Below are 21,722 nucleotides of genomic sequence, written 5' to 3'. Positions count from 1 at the left end.
ATCTTCCCGGACCAGGGCTCAAACCCATGTCCCCTGCATTGGCAGGTGGATTCTTAACCACTGTGCCACCAGGGAAGTCCCAAAATCAGTCATTTATTTGTTTACTTATTTTAAGTTTTAGAATTTCTATTTTTAAATATAATTTTCTTTTCTTAAGATTCTCCATCTATTTATTTGTTATGACTATCTTTTGCATAAAGTTTTTTGTAGATATTTATAATAAATGCTTAAAGGTTTTTTTCTCCCCCCAGCACTTGGGTGGTGTAGGTATCTACTGTCATTGTCTGACTTTTCTAATGATTTTGAGCTACATTTTCCTTTTTTGCATGTCTAGGATTTTAAAAATTTGTATAATGGACATTGGAGATGATACATTGTACAGATTATGGATTCTTTTATTTCTCCTGAAGAACATTGATTTTTGTATTAGCAAGCAGTCAAATTAATAGCTTGAACTTGACCTGAAGCTTGTGGAGTTATGGTTCAACCCTTTGTTACGGTGAGTCTGTTTAAGTTTCACCATTATTATTAGGGTGAATTCCTTAGTCCTGCCCCATAGTCTTCTAAGGCATAGCCCCTACGGAATTTCAGTGGGCAGTCTAAAGGCATTTACCAAGACCCTTTAAATTTGTGGAAATCAAACTACAAATTTTGTCTCCCTTGCAGTACACAGCAGCAGAAATATCTCCCCTTCAGCTGTTGTTTTCCACTAGGCTCCTTGGCGTCTCACCCAGTGGATGTGCAGTAAGGAGTTATCCAAGGATTTGTGGGATTTTTTAAAAATAAATTTATTTATTTTATTTATTTTTCGCTGTGTTGGGTCTTCGTTGCTGTGTGCAGGCTTTCTCTAGTTGTGGTGAGCGGGGGCTACTCTTTGTTGTGGTGCGCATGCTTCTCACTGCGGTGGCTTCTCTTGTTGCAGAACATGGGCTCTAGGCACACGGGCTTCAGTAGTTGTGGCACAAGGGCTCAGTAGTTGTGGCACACAGGCTTAGTTGCTCCGTGGCATGTGGGATTTTCCTGGATCAGGGATCAAACCCATGTCCCCTGCATTGGCTGGTGGATTCTTAACCACTGTGCCACCAGGGAAGTCCCTTGTCGGAATTTTATGTGCAGATTTAGGGGATCCCCTCTCTGTAGATACCTCCTTTCTGGGGTATTCCCCCCTCAGTTTCCAGCTGCTCCACCCTGAAATTTATCCACTGATGTCTTAAGCCAAGAAGTTCTGTGGCTTTCTGCATGAGGTTTAGCCACACCACACTGTACAGATGGGGGAGGGCCCTAAGGGGAAAGCTTTGGAAAGACAGAGCTCATTCAGTGTGGTTCTCTTCACTCCAGGGTCAAATCGCCAGGTTCTGTTGGCTCTAGATTGCTCCAAATAATTTTTTTGTTGTTGTTGTTTTTGTTTTTGGCGGTATGTGGGCCTCTCACTGTTGTGGCCTCTCCCATTGCGGAGCACAGGCTCTGGATGCACAGGCTAAGCAGCCATGGCTCACGGGCCCAGCCGCTCCGTGGCATGTGGGATCCTCCCGGACCGGGGCACGAACCTGTGTCCCCTGCATCGGCAGGCAGACTTCCAACCACTGCACCACCAGGGAAGCCCCCAAATAATTTTTAATTTTTTCTTTAAAATTAACATTTAGGGACTTCCCTGGTGGTGCAGTGGTTAAGAATCTGCCTGACAATGCAGGGGACATGAGTTTGATCCCTGGTCTGGGAAGATCCCACATGCCGCAGAGCAACCAAGCCCATGTGCCACAACTACTGAGCCTGCACTCTAGAGCCCGCGAGCCACAACTACTGAGCCCACGAGCCACAACTACTGAGCCCACGTGCCACAACTACTGAAGCCCGTGTACCTAGAGCCCATGCTGCACAACAAGAGAAGCCACCGCAGTGAGAAGCCTGCACACCGCAACAAAGAGTAGCCCCGCTCGCCACAACTAGAGAAAGCCCGTGTGCAGCAATGAAACCCAATGCAGCCAAAAATAAATAAATAAATAGATAAATTTTTTTTTTTTAATTAACATTTAGGGGCTTCCCTGGTGGCTCAGTGGTTGAGAGTCCGCCTGCAGATGCAGGGGACACGGGTTCATGCCCTGGTCCGGGAGGATCCCACATGCCGCGGAGCAGCTGGGCCCGTGAGCCATGGCCACTGAGCCTGCGCATCCGGAGCCTGTGCTCCGCAACGTGAGAGGCCACAACAGTGAGAGGCCCGCGTACCACAAAAACAAAAACAAAAAATTAACATTTAGTAGAATTGGCGGGCTTCCCTGGTGGCGCAGTGGTTAAGAATCCGCCTGCCAGGGCTTCCCTGGTGGCGCAGTGGTTGAGAGTCCACCTGCCGATGCAGGGGACACGGGTTTGTGCCCCGGTCCGGGAAGATCCCACATGCCACGGAGCTGCTAGGCCCGTGAGTCATGGCCGCTGAGCCTGCGCGTCCGGAGCCTGTGCTCTGCAATGGGAGAGGCCACAACAGTGAGAGGTCCGCGTACGGCAAAAAAAAAAAAAAGAATCTGCCTGCCAATGCAGGGGACACAGGTTTGATCCCTGGTCCGGGAAGATCCCATATGCCACGGAGCAACTAAGCCCATGGGCCACAACTACTAGAGCCCACACAACTAGAGCCCATGCTCCGCAACAAGAGAAGCCACCACAATGGGAAGCCTGCGTACCATAACGAAGAGTAGCCCCCGCTCTCTGCAACTAGAGAAAGACTGCAAGCAGCAACGAAGACCCAATGCAGCCATAAATAAATAAATAAATAAATAAATAAGAATTGGCTATTTTTGTTGTACATTTATATGAATTTTAACACACTAGTAGATTCATCACAATCAACATAGAACAGTTACACCATCCCAAAAAACTAACCCTTTTAACATCTCATATTAGTATGATCCACATGGAACAATTAATGAGCCAATATTGATACATTATTATTAACCAGAGTCCATCCTTTATTCAGATTTCCTTACTTTTTTTTGCTGAGGTCCTTTTTCTGTTCCAGGATTCCGTGCTAGATGCCATATTACATACATACATCCTAAATACCAAATTAACGTTACCAATTACATATACATATATATAATATCTCCATGGGCTTCTCTGGTCACAATAGTTTTAATTTGCATTTCCTTAATATGTTGAACATATTTTCATGTGCTTACTTGTTTTCTGTATAATCCCTCTGGTGAAGTGTTTGTTCAAGTCTTGTACCTTTTTTATTGAGATAGAATTCACATACAGTACAATTCACCATTTAAAAGTGTACAGTTCAATGGTTTTCAGTATGTTCATAAGTTTGTGCAACCATCACCACTATCTAATTCCAGAACATTTTCACCATCCCCCCAAAACATCCCATATCCACCGAGCAGTCACTCCTCATTCTCCTCTCTACCTTCCCCCAGCTCCTAGTAACCACTAATCTTTTTGTCTCTGGATTTGCCTAGCCTGGACATTTCATATAAATGGAATTATATATTCTGTGGCCTTTTGTGTCTGGCTTCTTTCACTTAGCATAATGTTTTCAAGATTCATCCATATTGTAGTATATATCAGTACTTCGTTTATTTTTATGGTCAAATAATATTCCATTGTTTGAATATACCATGTTTCGTTTATCCATTCATCAGTTGATGGACATTTGGGTTGTTTCCACTGTTTGAATATTATGAATAATGCTTCTATAAACATTCATGTACTGGTTTTTATTTGAACTTATGTTTTCACTACTATTGAGTATATACCTAGGAGTGTACTTGCTGGGTCATATGGTAAATCCATGTTTAACTTTTTGAAGAACTATCCAGCTGCTTTCCAAAGCAAATGCACCATTTTATATTGCTATCAGCACTGTTCCAGTTTCTCCACATTCTTCCCAACACTTGTTGTCTTTTTGATTAAAGTCATCCTAATAGGTGTAAAGTGGTATCTCATTGTGGTTTTGATCTGCATTTCTCTAATGACTAATGATGGTGGCATTTTTCATGTGCTTATTGGCCATTTGTATATCTTCTTTGGACAAATGTCTTCAATACCTTTGTGCATTTTTAATTAGGTTGTGTTTTTATTATTAAGTTGTAAGAATTCTTTGTATATTATGGACACTAGACCTTTATCAAATATATGGTTTACAAATATTTTCTCCCATTCTGTGGATTGTCTTTTCACTCTTTTGATAGTATCCATTGACACACACGTTTTTTGCTTTGATGTAGTTCATCTATTTTTTCTTTTGTTGCTTGTGTTTTTGGTGTCTTATCTAAGAAACTATTGCCTAATACAAGGTCACAAAGATTTATATCTATGTATTCTTCTAAGAGTTTTTAGTTTTAGCTTTTGCATTTAGGCCTCTTATTCACTTTGTGCTAATTCTTGTTTATGGTATGAGGTAGAGGTCCAAACGCATTCTTTTGCATGTGGATATCTAGTCATCCTAGCACCATTTGTGAAAATAGTCTTTTTCCCACTGAATGATCTTAGACTCCTATTGAAAATCAATTGACCATAGCTGTATGGTTTGATTTCTGGATTCTCAATTCTATTTCATTGATCTATATCTTATGCTAGTACCACATTGTCTTAAATGTTGTAGATTTATAGTAGGTTTGAAACTGGGAAATGTGAATCCTTCAATTTTATTCTTGTTATATAAGATTGTTTTGGCTATTTAAGGTCCTTTACAATTCCATATGAATATTAGGATCAGCTTTTCTGTTTCTTTTTTAAAAGGTAGTTGGGATTTTGATAGGGATTGTGTTGAACTTGTAGATCAGTTTAGGGAGAACTACCATCTTAATATTAAATTTTCCAATCCACGAACATTGGATATCTTTCCAGTTATTTAATTCTTAATTTCTTTCAACAATGTTTTGTGGTTTTCAGTATACAATTCTTGCACTTCCCTGTATAAAATGAATCCTATGTATTATTTTTGATACTACTGTAAATTGAATTGTTTCTTGAATTTCATTCTAAGATTGTTCATTGTTAACGTATAGAAATACAACTGATTTTTGTGTATTGATCTTGTATCCTGCAACTTTGCTGAACTTGTTTATTAGCTCTATTTAGTTTTTTGTGGATATTCTTTAGTATTTTCTAAATATAAGATCACATTACCTTTAAATGGGACAGTTTTACTTTTTCTTTTCCAATCTAGATGCTTTTTATTTATTTTTCTTTCCTAACTGCCCTGGCCTGAACCTCCAGTACTATGTTAAATATAGTTGGCAAGATCATACATCCTTGTCCTGTTCCTGATCTTAGAGAGATTTTAGTCTTTCATCATTAAGTATGATGTTAGCTGTGGGTTTGGTTTTGTGTGTATGTGTGTGGGGGGGTAAATTATACATAATGTAACATTTACCACTTTAACCATTTTTAAGTGTATAGTTCTGTGTCATTTAGTATATTCACACTGTTGTGCGACAATTATCACCATCCATCTCCAGAACTTTATCATCCCAAACTGAAACAACTAGTAATATCTGCCAGAGTCCCCACTTCATTTTATGAGGCTATTGTAACAATATATAAAGCAGACAAAGACAGTACCAAAAAACAAACAAAACCTTATGGGTCAATCTTTCCTATGAACATAGATGTGAAAAGCTATCTTCTAAAACATTAGCAAACTGAATCAAGAAATGGATTAAAAATTATGACCAAGTTGGGTTTATTCTCAAAATTCAGCCATGGGTTAATATTAGGAAATCTATCAGTATAAATCATTGCATTACTAGATTAAAGAATAAAAGCCATATATTAAATCTTGTTAATTATGTAAAAACATTGAACAAAATTTAACATCTGCTTACGATAAAAACCTTTAGCAAATTGGGAATGGAAGAGAACTTACTTAATAAAGGTTATCATGGCAAATATATTTAATGGTAAAATGTTAGAGCTTCTGTTATAGGTTGAATTGTGTCCCACAAAAATTCATATGATGAAGTCCTAACCAGTATTTCAGAATGTGACCTTATTTAAAGAGGGTCATTGCAGATGTAATTAGTTAAATTAATAATAGGTCATCAGTGCTCGCTTCAGCAGCACATATACTAAAATTGGAACTATACAGATTAGCATGGCCCCTGCGTAAGGATGACATGCAAATTCGTGAAGCGTTCCATATTTTAAAAAAATAAAAAAAAAATAGGTCATCAGGGTGAGTCCTAATCCAATATAACTGGTGTCCTTATAAAAAGAGGAAATTTGGACACAGAGGCAGATACAGACACAGAAAGAACACTCTCTGAACATGAAGGCAGAGACTAAGGTGATGTGTCTACAATGCTAGGAACACCAAGATTGCCAGTAAACCACCAGAAGCTAGGGAAGAGGCATGGGACAGATTTCCCCTCACAGTCTCAGAAAGAACCAACCCTGCTGATGCCTTGATCTGACTTCCAGCCTCCAAAACTGTGTGGCAATAAATTTCTATTGTTTAAGCCACCCAGTTTGTGGTACTTTGTTATAGCAGCCTTCAGAAATTAATACAGCTGGCTTTCAAAATTAGAACAAGACAAAGACGTCTGCTATTACTGTTTCTATTCAACATTGTACTGAAGGTATTAGCTAGTAGAAGGGAGGAAAAAATTCTCTACCCTTTTAGGGTCCCTGGCTGGGCCTAAGAATTAAACGGACATAGGACAGATTAACAGGAGAAAAGTGTGCACATTTTATTAAATCTTCACATGTACATGGGAGCCTTCACAAGAGAATGAAAACCCAAAGAAGTGACCAGAGCAGGAAGCTTTTATACCTTTTAGACAAAGAAACAATAAATTTGTGAAAAATTGATAAGACAAAGAGGTTTGAGCTCAGGATAGTAAATGGTGAAGAAGTCTGATATAATAGTAAATACATAAATTGATCTCCGCCCCTGGTTCCTGGCACAGAACTCCTAAAACCCTTGTAATTTCCTATGTGATAATAGCACTAGGAGCATCTTTTGTTCTAATATTTGGTCTTTGGCTCCAGTTCCTAAATGTCTTGGGATTTCTTGGGTGCTGGCAGTGTCTTTTGCTCTGAGGTGACTCTGGGTGGGCTCCTGGATGGAGGCTGGTTACCAGAAAGATCAAGCCATGGTTAGAAGCTTGAAATTTTCAGCCTCACTTCCCATTCTCCAGAGGGGGGAGAGGGGCTGGAAATGGAGTTAATGATACATCATACCTACATGATGAAGCCTACCTAAAAATCCTCAAAGTATACAGTTCAGAGAGCTTACAGGTTGGTGAACACATGGAGGTGTTGAGAGAGTGGCATGCCCAGAGATGGCATGGAAGCTCCGAACCCCTTCCCATATACCTTGCCCTATGCATCTTTTTCATCTGGATGTTCATCTGTATCTTTTATCATATCCTTTTATAACAAACGGTGTTGACTTGAAACAAATAGACTGACAGATATTTCTCAGGCAAAGATGGGTTTATTTAGGATCTGCAGAGAACTTCAATTCAAGGTCTGCAATCCTGGGAGAGCCACATGCATGTTCTCAAAAGGCAAGGGAAGGAGGATGCTTTTATTGGGAGGGAGGAAAAGGAAGTTGGGAAGGCTATAGTAAACAGAGTCCATGGCTTTTCATTGGCTGAGTCCTTGCCAGGAAAGAAGAGTCAGCTTTCTTCCTGTTGGGCTCAGCTACCATTACAGGGCATGAGAGCTCCCCCTTCTGTTTATTAACTTTTTACAGTAGTAAGTAAACTGTTTTCCTGAGTTTTATGAGCCATTCTAAAAATTAAATGAACCCAAGGTGGAGACAGGGGAGATCGTGGGAAGCTCCAATTTATAGCCAAGTCAGACAGAAGTTGTAGGTAACCTGGGGACCTAGTACTTGAGGTTGGCATCTAACATGGGGGCAGTCTTGTGGGACTAAGCCCTTAACCTGTGAGATCTGAAGCTATCTCCAGTTAGATAGTGTCAGAATTGAGTTAAATTGTAGGATACCCAGCTGGTTTCAAAGAATTGCTTGGTGTGGGCAAAATCCCACACAATCTGTTGTCAGAAGTTTTGTGACTGTGGTACTAGTGTGAGAGTAAAGGAGAATCACACAGGAGGAAAAGCAAATTTTTCCATTCAAGAAGTAACTAGGAAGATAAGGGTTAGTTTAACAAGGTTTGTTTGTATAGATTTCCCATCCCCAGATTCCGTATCTCTGGTGACAAGAATGTCTTCCTTCCTTCTGGTACAGGGAAAGTACTTTTCACATGGGAGTTTTAGCTCCTGCTTTCAGAAAGAAAAGGAGGGTCAGAGTGTCCTTCTTACACCTACTATTTCTTCTTGCCTTTAATTCAAAATCATCAATATACCAAAGTGGCATGTTTTGAGGTGACATAGTCTGGTTTCCTTCACTAGTACAGTAGGAGAAGAAAAAGAAGTAGAAGGCAAAACAAATAAAAGGCATGGTCCAACCTCCCTTGGAGGTTACAGTCTGGGACTGTATCAGCACTTCATGGAGAAAAGGAAAGGAAACAAAGTGAAAGATGTGTCTTGACTCCTGCTCCATTCACCAAGGCTGCCTTCAAGAGAGTGGTTTCTCAGGTTTATAAGAATGGTCTTTCTCTGTAGGTATTTTCTTTTAGATACTGAAACCTAAGGTCCTCAGTCTAGGAAATGTTTCAGTGAATTTTTAGCCTACAGCTACTGTTGTTGTTATTATTATTTCACTATACCAGATATATTGAATTCTATGTGTCAGACATTATATAAACTTAATGTTTAAAACAACCCTGAAGGGGCTTCCCTGGTGGCATAGTGGTTAAGAATCTGCCTGCCAATGCAGGGAACACGGGTTTGAGCCCTGGTCCGGGAAGATCCCATATGCCGCGGAGCAACTAAGCCCGTGCACCACAACTACTGAGCCTGTGCTCTAGAGCCAGTGCTCTGCAACAAGAGAAGCCACTGCCAATGAGAAGCCCGCGCACCACAATGAAGAGTAGCCCCCACTCGCCACAACTAGAGAAAGCCTGCACGCAGCAACAAAGACCCAACACAGCCAAAACAAACAAACAAACAAAAACCTGAAAAGTGGATTGCAAGAGACCTCATATACTGTGGAAAGAATCTGATCCATCCTGTAGTCCCCTGAGGAGCTACTGAAGGTTTCTAAGCCATAGGAATTTTGTAATTAGGTAAATTTTAGAGAATAACTAGTGGTCAGTGAGAAGGATAATGCAGACAGGGTAAGCAGGTTTTTTGGGGTGGCTGGGTGAGAGCACAAGAATAATTAAGAGATGAATGTGAGCTAAGGTGGTAGCAGGCAGAATAAAAAGTTGGGGACATAAAAAGAGATCGAGGTAACTGATACTTGAGAATCCTTTTAAGTGGGTTGTCCCCAGGCATCCTTTCAAATCTCCTTTCCTAACTGAAGTAGGTTGAGAGTTAAGATTTCTTCCACCCTAGTACTTTATTCGTGTTCACTTTATACTCTTTCGAAATGCTCTAACAATTTATTTGATGCTCTCAAAACAAGTACAGATAAGCATTATAGACAGAATGATTTTAAGTGGTCTTTTTCAAGGTTCAAAAGGCACACAATCAAGACCAGACCCCTGATGTTCTGACAGTTGAACCCCATGAGTAAAATATGGAGGAACTGCAGTTTGTTTGGCTGATAGGCTATTGAGAGAATGATTTATTACAGGTAAAGCTCCTTCTCTCATCTTTATTCAGGGTCATCCCGAGGGAATACATTTAGAGGTCTTCACATCAGGAAAATCATCACCAATGTCTTTCTTGTCTATCTTGTCTATCACCTATCTTCCCCAGTGGCCAGGTGGGACTTCTCTCATAGTATCCAGACAAGATGGTGGTGTTTCACCAACTGACCCTTCCCACAGCCTAAGAAAAGCATAGTGGACCTGTTTATCCCTTGCTCTTGATTATGTTACTCTCCCCACCCCACAGCTGGTTCCTGCCTGCAGTGGAATGCTAAATTGGTTGGTTGCCCAACCAATAGGCTGTAACAAATAAGAACCACTTTTCCTCTAAAATAGTGTTTTATCACAGATTATTGCCATAAATTGGTTTCTTCAAAAGATAATGAGTTTCTATCTGTATGTAACCATAAATGAAACATTCAATGTTTCAAACATACAATGAAGACACATATAGGTGAGAAACAACCAAACTGAAGTTTGGAAAGTAAGCAATAAAGCTATATGTGAGCCTGAAATGGAGAAGCCTATGAAAATCTCAAAAAAGACAAACCTAGGATCAATAAAGGAGCTTATAGTACATGTACACAATTTATTTGCTCCTAAGTGGTAGTTTAAACAGAATATTTTGCTTTTAATTCCAATACTTATACAATTCACAAATTCACCTTTATTTTTAAAACTTTTGGTGAACCAAAGTTTTAAATTTTGTATCTCAGAGTGAAGAGAGAATCTGTTCATTTCATAACCACAGAAACAAATGAGGTGAAACATTGAAAACAAATTAAGAAAACAATCTGCCTCCTACTGCTATGTACACTCCAGGTTAGTGAAGAAATGGATAATGACTAACAAACTGTTGGCTAAAGTCACAGAAATGACTTTCCAGATGTTTTTGCTCAGTCAAGGGAGTTATACCACAGGAGGGAATGATCCATATCTAATTCCAAGCAGAAACTGGAAAAACATAGTATCTTAACTCTTTCTTTGTTTCAGTTATGTAGTGTCATAAGAACAGGATAGCTCTTCCTAGGAACAGGTTGTTCTGTTTGAGAAAACATATACCCATCCATGTAATTATCATTGCTGATGTGCTTCATTTCTTTGAGTAGATCTAGGTTTCCATCTGGTGCTATTTTCCTCCTGCCTGAATGGTTTCCTTTAATATTTCTTGTAGGGAGGGTCTGCTGCTGCTGAATTCTTTTAGCTTTAATAGGTCTGAGAAAGTCTTTACTTCACTTTTGCTTTTGAAAGAGGGTATAGAATTGGTATACCATTTGTTTTGAAAGAAGGTATAGAATTGGTAAAGAATTCTAGCTTGACAGTTTTTTCTTTCAGTATTTAAGGCTAGAAGTCTGAGATCAGGGTGCCAACACAGTGGAGGCCTGCTGAGGGCTCTCTTCCTGGCTTTTAGACGACTGTTGTCTTGCTATTTCATAACATTAGGGGGGTGGGGGGAGAACTCTTTGGTCTCTCTTCTTATAAGGGCACTAATCCCATCATGAGGGCCCCACTTTCATGATCTCATCTAAACCTAATTATCTCCCAATGACCCCACCTCCAAATACCATCATATTGAGGGTTACGGCTTCATATATAAATTTGGTGGGGGGGCACAATTCAGTCCATAGCATTATACCTATCCAGGAGTATTCCTTCTTATAATTGTCGCAATGATAGTAATAAACATAACTTAAGAGCTTTTTATGTACCAGCACTGTGTCACATGCTTATATGGATAGTTTCACATAGTCCTTATTACACAGATGAGGGAAATGAGTCTAGTTCATTAACTAGACTAAGGTTACAGATGTTGTTGTAGAGCTAGGAGTTGAGCTCAGGCAGTCTGACTTGAAGTCCTGAACTCCTAATTCCCTCCCTATACTGACTCAACCAGAGGAAAAATCATTTTGGAATCTGATGAATTCAGGAATTTGTTTTAGTTGTAAGATTTTTATGGACTCAGTAGAGAAGGGATCCAAACATTTAAGTGGTTCTTTTGATAACTACTCATAAGAAAATAGACCAGACAGACCAAAAAAAAAAAAAAAAGTTGACATAGAAAGAGTTAAAAGCAAAGAAAAACTATGGAGAGTGTACAAATACCAGTTTGAAAAGGTTAACTCCTTGAGTGCTATTCATATGAGGTGTGCCTTGTAGAAAGCACCAGAAGTGATAACCTATTTAATTGGCTAACAAGGAAAAAATGAGTGATGACCTATCATTCCTTGGCTCCAATAGGGTCTAGGAAACTAGTACTGTCAAATACTGCTGGTAAATATATATTTGCATTCTTTCTGGAGAGGAAATTTGAAAATATGGATTTAAAACTTCAAATAATATATTCTCCTGAACAAATAATTTAAATATGGGCACTTGGCTTAGAGAAATCAAGACATACACAAAATTTTATGTATACAGATAGTCATTACTTCAAAAATAGATTTATATATATTCTGGTTATTGAAAAAACACTGGGGCTTCCCTGGTGGCGCAGTGGTTGAGAGTCCGCCTGCTGATGCAGGGGACACGGGTTCATGCCCCGGTCCGGGAAGATCCCACATGCCGCAGAGCGGCTGGGCCCGTGAGCCATGGCCGCTGAGCCTGCGCGTCCGGAGCCTGTTGCTCCGCAACGGGAGAGGCCACAACAGTGAGAGGCCCACGTACTGCAAAAAAAATAAATAAATAAAAACACACTAATTGTTAAAAAATTCAGAAAATACAGAGATGTCTAAAGAAATAAAAACATATAATTTTGGATATTACCTCTCAGATTTTACCATTGTTAATGGTAACAATGAAACATTATTCACTAAATAAATTTGATGGCTCCATAGAAAATACCCTGCCTTCTTCCATTCAGAATGTCAGCATTCCTGTCCCATCATCTTGGCCCAATGACACATCTCACCAAAGTACAGAGAGCTCATAACTAGCTCATTCTTAAATATGTACAGTCAAGATTCCCCCAGACAATGAAGAAGCTTCCAATATAAAGACTGAAAACAACAACTCAGGGAACAGGAGAGAACATGCATGCATATGCACACACACATGCACATATACACACACGGAGTGAGAAAATTGCACCCTTAAAACAGTAACAGGGGCTTCCCTGGTGGCGCAGTGGTTGAGAGTCCGCCTGCCGATGCAGGGGACACGAGTTCGTGCCCCGGTCCGGGAAGATCCCACATGCCGTGGAGCGGCTGGGCCCGTGAGCCGTGGCCGCTGAGCCTGTGCGTCTGGAGCCTGTGCTCCGCAAAGGGAGAGGCCACAACAGTGAGAGGCCTGCGTAACAAAAAAAAAAAAAAAAAAAAAACAGTAACAGGATGTTATGAAAGAGTAACAGAGGACAAAACCTCCTGAAAGTTAAAACTAGTGCTGAAATTAAATCAGTAGAATGGGAGAAGATATTTGCAAATGATATATCTGATAAGGGGTTAATATCCAAAATATACAAAGAACTCATACACATCAAATCAAAAAAACAAACAACCTGATTAAAAAATGGGCAGAGGACCTGAATAGACATTTTTCCAAAGACGACATACAGATGTCCAACAGACACATGAAAAGATGCTCAACATCGCGAATCTCCATGGAAATGCAAATCAAGACCACAGTGAGATACCACCTCACGCCTGCTAGAATGGCTGTTATCAAAAAGACAAGAGACAAGTGTTGGCGAGGATGTGGTGAAAAGGGAACGCTCATGCACTGTTGGTGGGAATGTAAATTAGTGCAGCCACTATGGAGAACATTATGGAGGTTCCTCAAAAAAACTAAAAATAGAACTACCATATGATCTAGCAGGGTATTTATCTGAAGAAAAAGAAAACTAATTAGAAAAGATATATGTTCCCCAATGTTCACTGCAGCATTATTACTGTCCAGGTGAGGTGAGGCAGGAGGAGGCACTTGCCGAGGATTGTACATCCCTTTCTTTAACATCACGCATTTAAGTGATTCACCCAAGAATGCTCTTCCAATGACAGCACCTGCTGTCAAAGTGGGTCTCCTTTCTCTTGTCTCCCTAACGCCCTTATGTTTACACAGGTGTCTTGAATTGATTTAAAAACCATCACACACCAAGCATCCAGGAGTTGTCCCCTGTATTCGTCACACGGGAAACCTGTTATCACCTCCTCTTCTCGTCAAGGTGTCACCCTTGCTCTCAGATTCAGTTTAGCATTGAGAGAAATCAGAGTCCAAACACTGACTAAAATGTACAGATAACGAATCATGGGAGTTTCCACGAAGCTGAGCCTGCGCGTCCGGAGCCTGTGCTCCGCAACGGGAGAGGCCACAACAGTGAGAGGCCCGCGTACCGCCAAAAAAAAAAAAAAAAGATGGCAGGATGAACTCATCTGGAAATGAAATCTCCCTTTTCTTACATACTGAAATGCTAGATACAATACTTTTTAAAAACTAGGGACTTCCCTGGTGGTCCAGGGGCTAAGACTCCACTCTCTCAATGCAGGGAGCGCGGGTTCGATCCCTGGTCAGGGAACTAGATCCCACATGCCACAACTAAGAGACCACATGCCGCAACTAAAGATCTTGCATGCCACAACTAAAGATCCCACGTGCCACAACTAAAAATATCCCACATGTGGCAACTAAGAGCCGGTGCAGCCAAATAAGTAAATAAATACATAAATATTAAAAAAAAAAACCAGGGCTTCCCTGGTGGCACAGTGGTTAAGAATCCACCTGCCAACGCAAGGTACACGGGTTCAAGCCCTGGTCTGGGAAGATCCCACATGCCGCGAACAACTAAGCCTGTGTGCCACAACTACTGAGCCTGTGCTCTAGAGCCCGCATGCCACAACTACTGAGCCCACGTGCCACAACTACTGAAGCCTGTGCACCTAGAGCCTGTGCTCTGCAACAAGAGAAGCCACTGCAATGAGAAGCCTGCACACTGCAAGGAAGAGTAGCCCCCCACTCACTGCAACTAGAGAAAGCCCGCGCGCAGCAACGAAGACCCAGCGAAGCCAAAAATAAATAAATAATTTTAAAAAAAAGTAATATAGTAAAAAAAAAAACCCCAAAACTAAACACATAGTTCAGCCTGAAAGCAGAAGGCTTTAAATATATATAGAGTTGGTTCTCTTTCTCTCCCTCTCTATCCTGATTGCTTCCAATATATACATATATATATATATATATCCCGACTGCTTCTCTTTTATATAAATATAAATAAATATATATTAAAACATGTGTGTATATGTATGTGTGTATGTATATATAATGTATATGTTACCAAACCAAACTTGGATCTGCTGGCCAGAACGCAGTAAAGCCAATCTATCACACCAGATTGCGATGAAGGAAAAATGTAGCATTTATTGCAGGGCACCAAGCAAGGTGTCCAGGTAGCTAATGCTCAAAAGACCCAAACTCCCCGATGGCTTTCAGGGAGGTTTTTAAAGACAGGGTGAGGGAGGGGGGTTGCAGGGTGTGTGATCAATTGTGGACATTCTTCTGATTGGTTGATGGTGAGGTAATTGGGAGTCAACATCATCAACCTTCTGGTTCCAACCAGTCTGGGGTCTATGTGCTTGTGTTCAGCATACAGTTAACTTCTTCCACCTGGTGGGGGTTTCAGTATTTGCAAAGCAGCTCAAAGGATTTGGCTCAGAATATTATCTATAGACCTTGAGGAAGAACTAAAGGTCCTTGACTTTGTTTAATGGCTAAACTATTATTATTTTGTCTTGCTTGACTGTTTTCTTTTGTTTCTGCATTTTCTCACTTCTCTGATTAAATTTATTTTTTGGAACTTGGGGAAGGTGTAGGACGCTAAAGTTTTTCTACAAACAAGAGGCAGCTGGAATACATGGGGGGTGTCTGTCCCCTCTTATGGGGGAAAGCCCCATAAGGTCCTGCTCAGAGAGAATATTCAGGTGCCCTAAATAAAGAGGCTACAACAATGAGAATTGAAGCCCTGGGATCCACAAAGTAACTGAACCAAATATATGCCTTAGGGATTGTGTTTTAACACCTGAGGCACAGGCTTGTGCCAGTGGGAAAGCTGAGACTGAGGGAGGAGCCAGGAACAGGCAGCCCCTTCCATGAACTAAAACAATAAAAGCTCCAGAAAAGGCAGATTTAGCAAATAAAAATACAAGACATCCAGTATGATTTGAACTTCAGATAACAAATATTCAAAACATACATACTAAGTTTATCTGAAATTCAAATGTAACTGAGCATCCTGTATTGTATCTGGTAACCCTACCTCAGAATGAAGTGAGGGGGCAAGTCACACATACATTTTAGGGGGTGGTAGTTCCAGGCAAAGAGAATAGCAAGTACAAAGGCACCGAGGTAGGAACACAGTTGGCATATTTGAGGAATAAGAAAGCTAGAATGGCTGAAGTGGTGAGAGCAAAGGGGACAGTAGTAGGAGATGAGTTGGAGAAGCAGACTGGGGCAGAGATCTCATTGGGCCTTGCAGCCCATGGTAGGGACATAGGATTTTATTTTAAAGTGTGATGAATAGTCACTGGGCAGTTTGGGACAGGAGAATGACTGGTGATTCAGTAGGATTATTCTGGTTTCTGTGTGGTAGAGAGAGATGAGGGTAGAAACAGAGTCCAGTTAGGATGTTCAGCTAGCAATCCAGGCAAAGAGGTTGGTAGCTAGGACTAGGTTAGTAATTACATTGGGGGAAAAAAGTGATCAGATTCAGTATATATATTTTAAAGTAGAACTCATTTGCTCATAGGTTTGATGTAGAATGTGTCTGAAAAAGAGGCATCAAAGATGACTCCAAAGTTTCTGGCCTGAGTGACTGGGTGAATGCTGGTATCATAAGAGGAGGAATACTATGGGAAGAGCAGGTTTGAGAGTGGTGGAAGTCAAGAGTTTAATTTTAGACCTGTTAAGTTTGAGATATGTATTAAACATCAATCAGAGGGACTTCCCTGGTGGTGCAGTGGTTAAGACTCCACACTCCCAATGCAGGGGGCCCAGGTTCAATCCCTGGTCAGGGAACTAGATCCCACATGCATGCCACAACTAAGGAGTCCATGTGCTGCAACTAAGGAGCCCTCAAGCCACAACTAAGAAGCCTGCCTGCCGCAACTAAGGAGGCCACGAGCCGCAACTAAGACCAAATAAAAAAATAAATATTTTTTTAAAAACCCATCAATCGGAGAAGTGAGGTTAATGTCTGGATGTATGAGTGTGGAGTTCTAGGGAACTGCCAAGACTAAAGAGTTAATTTGAGGTGCACTAAAATAGAGATGATTAAAGTCATTACATGGGAGGAAACCAACTGGAATGTCAGTGTAGAAAGGAAAAAGGACTGTACCCTGGGGTATTCTAAGATTAAGGGTTGGGAGGAAAAGGAGGAGGAGAATTAAGCAAAGGAAACTGAGAAAGGTCAGCCAGCAAGGTAGGAGAAAAACGAGGAGAGTGTGGTGCCCTGGGAACAACTGAAGAGAATGTCAGGAAGTGGGTGAGAGATTAGCTGTTTCAAATGCTGCTGGGAAAAGGAATAAGATGAAGACCATGAATTGTCTGACATTTTTCAATGTCAAGATTAAGAGATTATGGGAGCCGGACTTCCCTGGTGGCACAGTGGTTAAGAATCTGCCTGTCAATGCAGGGGACACAGGTTCAAGCTCTGGTCTGGGAAGATCCCATATGCCACGGAGCAACTAAGCTCGTGCACCACAACTACTGAGCCCGTGTGCTACAACTACTGAAGTCTGCGCGCCTAGAGCCCGTGCTCCGCAACAAGAGAAGCCACTGCAATAAGAAGCCCGTGCACCACAATGAAGAGTAGCCCCCGCTTGCCGCAACTAGAGAAAGCCCGTGCACAGCAACGAAGACCCAATGCAGCCAAAAATAAATAAATAATTTAAAAACAAACAAAAAAAGAGATTATGGGAGGCATAACAAGAATGGTTTGCTATGGTGGGGATGAAAATCAGATGGGAGGGGGTTAAGGACAATAGAAGATGAGAAAATAAATACAATGAACTATAATTTCAAGGAGTATTGCTGTAAATGAAAGCAGAGAAATGGAGTAGGGGCTGCAATACGATATTGGGTCAAGGGAGGGGTATCTTTGTAAATGAAAGCAGTTATTATAATCTATCTGTAAACTAACAGGAATCATCCAGTAGAGAGGGAAAAGTGGACAATTCAGAGAAGAGAGGAATAATGGCAGGATCACAGTCTCCTTAGAGTGGTTGAGAGGAGACGGAATCTAGTTCGCAGATGGAGGGACTGGGTGTAAATAAGAGCCCAGACTGATCCATACTAACGGGAGAGATTATATGGGACAGATTTGGGAAGGTAGGCAAATGGGGGCAGAGGGAGGACTGAGTGTGGAGTTATCTCCTGATTGCTTCTATATTATCAATAAGAAATCGAGGAGGTGGGGAGAGTTCTGAAGAGAGAGGGGAAAGTGTGAAATGTTCTCCTGGAAAATTGATATAAGCATAATGACAGTAATTAATAAAATGAGAGTAACTGATAGAAAAAATATTGCAGTATCTTCAGGAGAAATCACATCTTTATAGTATTGAATCCTCATGTTCAAGGCCTTGATGCACCTTTCCATCATTTAGGCCTTCCTTTTTGTTTTTGAGGACTTTCAACAAGTTTTCTTCATGTAACTCTGTTCTTTCAAATTCAGCAACAATGTCTGGGTGATGGCTTTTCAAAGCTAAGTGATATGGAGGGTACAGAGTTTTTTTTAAAAAGCCAGATTTTTGTCTTCAGGGGTCATAGCATCTGTGAGTGAGTCTAGGTGTGTCCATTTATGTGGACAATTGGAAAGGAATAGAATACAGGGGGCCGATTAGTTTACTATGAGAGTTCACAGTGGGCAACAGCCACTCAAGAAGAAGAAAAAGATGTCCAGTCACTTTATCAGGAGCATCTATGCTCCTGCAGTCCTGCTCATTTACCTAGCACTAGAGGACACACATGTGCAGCTGTTGGAGTCACAAGGAAGTTCTAACTGGTTAGCAATTCTGTTTGATTTGGCTGTTCTACTTGAGACTTTTCTTGATGTCCCCTTTCCCTTTCAGAAACATATCTAAAAGGAGTTAGCTGGGTGTTTTTTTTTAATAGCATCAAGCTACCAAATGTATTGAGATAAAGGGGAGGGGGTTGTGAGCATTGGTACACTGTTTCTAGCTAAGGAGATGACAGGCTTTTGGTCCTTGGTTAATTCCATATAGCATGTAAATAATCCTAACAATAGTTCATTTGTTTTTTATTACTGAGCAGCCTGAGAAGTCTGTTGTCAAGATTTTGATGGCTATATTTCTAGGCTATTTTTTGTACTTAATGATATTTTACAATAGTGATATCACAAGCTAAACTGTAAACTACTGTTTATCTTAATATAAATTTTTTTTTGCAACAGAAAAGTATCCCAGCTCTAAGCCACCATGGATCTGATGATCTGCTCATCACAATAGCTGGCTTCGGCATGGTACCTTAACTCTCTAGGTGAAAAAGAAAATTCAAATTGCTCATTTGTTATATCTATAAATTTTTTTACTAGAAATGAAATAAAGTAAAATGAAAGACTGAAAATAAAGAGGTAAGCCAAGAGAAATCAGACAGAGGTAAAGAGAACCAAGAAGGAACAGTAACATTAACATCAGATAAGGGTATATTGGTTATATATAAATTGCAAGCACTAAATAGGATAAAAATTAATTTATAAAAGGCACAATTTACAAAAAGGATAGAGCAGTCATAGTCCTGTACAAACCAAAGACATAGCAATTGAATACATAAACCTACCTTTTGGAAATGCAAGAAAAACTAGTTTAAAATACATTTAAGTTGGAATTTTCAATCACACCTCTTTTAGAATTAGACTGATTTAGGAAATATATCAGAGAATTGAATTCTGCAATCAATAAATTTGAATACTAAAACCAATACACTGATATAATAGAAACACAGAATTTTCCAAATATAAGTAGAAAATATGCATATTTTAAGTATCCATGGAATATGTAAACATTGACTATGTTCTTGACAAAGAAGAAAACCTTAATTTAAAAAGTACAGAACCGGGCTTCCCTGGTGGCGCAGTGGTTGAGAGTCCGCCTGCCGATGCAGGGGACACGGGTTCGTGCCCCGGTCCGGGAAGATCCCACATGCCGCGGAGCGGCTGCGCCCGTGAGCCATGGCCACTGAGCCTGCATGTCCGGAGTCTGTGCTCCGCAACGGGAGAGGCCACAACAGTGAGAGGCCTGCATACCGCAAAAAAAAAAAAAAAAAAAGTACAGAACCTAATTCTCTGATCATAATAAAACTAGAAAAAATAAAAAGATTTAAAAAATTTTTTAATGATACCAAGTCCTGGATAAACCTTGGATCAAAGAGAAAATTACAAGCAAAATTACAACATATGTAAAGAGGAATGAAAAAGAGAATACTTTAAAAGCTATAGAACACAACACAAGCTGTATTCAGATTTATGTATTCACATTTATGGCCTTAAGATGTCTTCATTAAAAACAAAAGATTAAAGGGACTTCCCTGGTGTTCCAATGGGTAAGACTCCACGCTCCCAATGCAGGGGGCCCGGGTTCGAGCCCTGGTCAGGGAACTAGATCCCACATGCGTGACACAACTAAGAGTCAGCATGTCACAACTAAGACCCAGAGCAGCCAAAATAAATAAATACATATAAAAAACAATACCAACAAAACCAAAAAACAAAAGATTAAAAATCTTAGATCCATATTTAGAAGTTAGAAAAGAACAACAAAAGAGAGTAGGAAGAAGAATTATCACAAAAACTAAAATTGAAAAATAGAATAGCAGAAAAACAAACTCCAAAGCTCGTTCTTTGACAAGTGCAACAAAATAGACAAATCCCTTGTGAGCCTGACTTAGAAAAAAAGAAAGCAAAATTATGTAAGGTTAGGAATGAGAAAAGTAAACAGCCACATGTGCAGAACAGATTTTTTAAATCATAAGAGAATTCTATGTCTAGCACAATGACAACTAATTTGAAAAACCTTCTGGAAATGGATGACTTCCAAGCAAATTATAATTGATCCAGAAAAAGTAGAAAAGATGAGTAATTCAATTATCATAGAAGAGAGTAGACACCTTGTTTAAAATTCACATATAATAATGCTTCATGTAACACAGTTTCACAACGAAGTTCTCTATTCAGTCTTAAAAGAGCAGATAATTCTAAAGTTGCTTAAATTATTTCAGACCATAGAAAAATGTGAAATGCTCCCTAATTTATTTTAAGGGATCTCATATAATTTTAAATACCAACATACAATTAACATAGTACCAAAAAAACCTACATACCAATCTCACTAATAAGAGATATATTCTAAATAAAATATCAATAAATGGCACTTGGGAGTGTATCAAAAGAATAATATACTTTGACCAAATAAAGTTATTTGAAGAGCCTATCAGTATTTTGATAGGCACTGTTTCAAAAATTTTTGTCATAAACTTTTATCTTTAATACACTGAATTTTCTCATCCTGGAACATGAAAATCTCCATTTACTTAAGTCTTTCATGTCTTTCAATAATATTTCATATTTCCCATAAAATTCTTGTACATCTTTTGCTCAGTGTATTCTGATAGGTTCCTTTTTTTTCTATTTTATTACTGGTATATAAGACAATTTTAAGTTTTTATATGTTGATTTAGCCACTTTGCTGAACCATTTAATTAGTTCTAATAGTTTGTCATTTCATTCTCTTGCATTTTCTAGAGAGAAAATCACATCATCTGAAAATAATATTTTTGCTTCTTCCTTTCCTAATCTTTTTTATCTTTTTCTTGTTTTGTTGCATTGGCTAGAAAATCTAACACCATGTTGAAATTAGCAGTGAAAGTGGGTATCTATTTTTCCCTGACTTTAATGGGAATTTCTCTAATGTTTCATCGTTCTGTACAATATTTACTATAGATTTATGGTGCCTTTTATCAACTGTTATTTATCCATTCCCATTTTGCTGAAAGTGTTTTAAGTAGATACTGAATTTTTTCAGAAAACATTTTATCAGTTGAGATGATCATACAATTTTTAAA

This window comes from Mesoplodon bidens, assembly GCF_964165515.1.
Source record: "Mesoplodon bidens genome assembly, chromosome: 3".
Taxonomy (NCBI): Eukaryota; Metazoa; Chordata; class Mammalia; order Artiodactyla; family Ziphiidae; genus Mesoplodon; species Mesoplodon bidens.
Note: the sequence above shows the minus strand (reverse complement) of the source record.